Genomic DNA, 1,223 nt, shown 5'->3' on the forward strand with positions numbered 1-1,223 from the left:
TTCCTGTACTTGTATCAACCATCGTTGGTTCTTTTAAAACCTTTTCCATCTTCTCCAGGTAGTTTATCACACACATATAAAAAATTCACCATCCATTACGTCTTTCAATAAATATCCATATCTACAATCGATCAATACATTTTCCATCACTTGATCTGCATAATTGCACTTTTCTGATTCAATCCTTTATTTCAGCTGTCTTTTACCTTTGCCTACAACTTTTTCACATACATGTCCATGTACAGCATTTTGTCAATTCCATTTTTACTTCTTTTCTGTCCTTTCTCTTCAGCCTTGTCCTCATGTCATGCAGTAAACCAAGTCCCATAGTGTTTTTTGTTTCGAAGATACTTTCAAAATATACAAGCTAACTTGTCTTAAAATGTAAATAATACCATAGTTATCCACAACCATTGATAAAATACAAAAGAGTTGGTTAACAATAAACCAAAAAGTAAAACGATTGTTAAAACAAATTTAAAAATGAAAGAAATGTTTACCTTTCTGTCAAGGTAATATCCAGCACTTCAACTTGCAGCATTTATTCTTTCCTCATATACTTTCAGAATAAGATAGAAAGAATAAAAAAATAAAAAAAAAACATTTTCTTAATAACAGCTAACAAGAATTAAAATGCTGTCCATCAGAATTTTGAATTTCAATCCATTTGCTAGAGTAATTTAAAAAAAGATTCTGCTTCCTTTGGTTTGCATATGTTCTTTAGTGATAACCATCTTCTCTGTTCAGAGCTAGAAAAGGGTTAACTCTATGTTAAAGTATATGAGTTAATGCCCTTCTGGCTCATAACAGACCATTTGTTTGCAACTGTAATAACTCCTCACAGAAATATATGAGTAAATGTATGACGTTGGCTGCTATGCACTCTACTGCATATATACACATACATGCAAATAAACACAATCATTCATTGAATTAAGCAAGGTTAATTAAGTACAGGTATTGTGAAATTTCACAAACAGATCAACTTTTGATCTGTAACTTTCATGCCAGCACATTTTATGAGTTTGAAGTCTACTTCAAAATTCTCAAGCAATATTTTCTAATGGCAGTGATAATATTGAGCATATATGTGCACATATGAGCACATGTGCTGTAAAACCAGAAGCACACCTACATCAAGGAAGGATGCTTGCTTGTTGTCCAAGCCTATGGAATGAAATGGTTTTTATTTGGAGAGGTTAATCACAGTCATCATGATTATT

This window comes from Strongylocentrotus purpuratus, unplaced genomic scaffold (genome assembly GCF_000002235.5).
Source record: "Strongylocentrotus purpuratus isolate Spur 01 unplaced genomic scaffold, Spur_5.0 spur5_scaffold_12, whole genome shotgun sequence".
Lineage (NCBI taxonomy): Eukaryota > Metazoa > Echinodermata > Echinoidea > Camarodonta > Strongylocentrotidae > Strongylocentrotus > Strongylocentrotus purpuratus.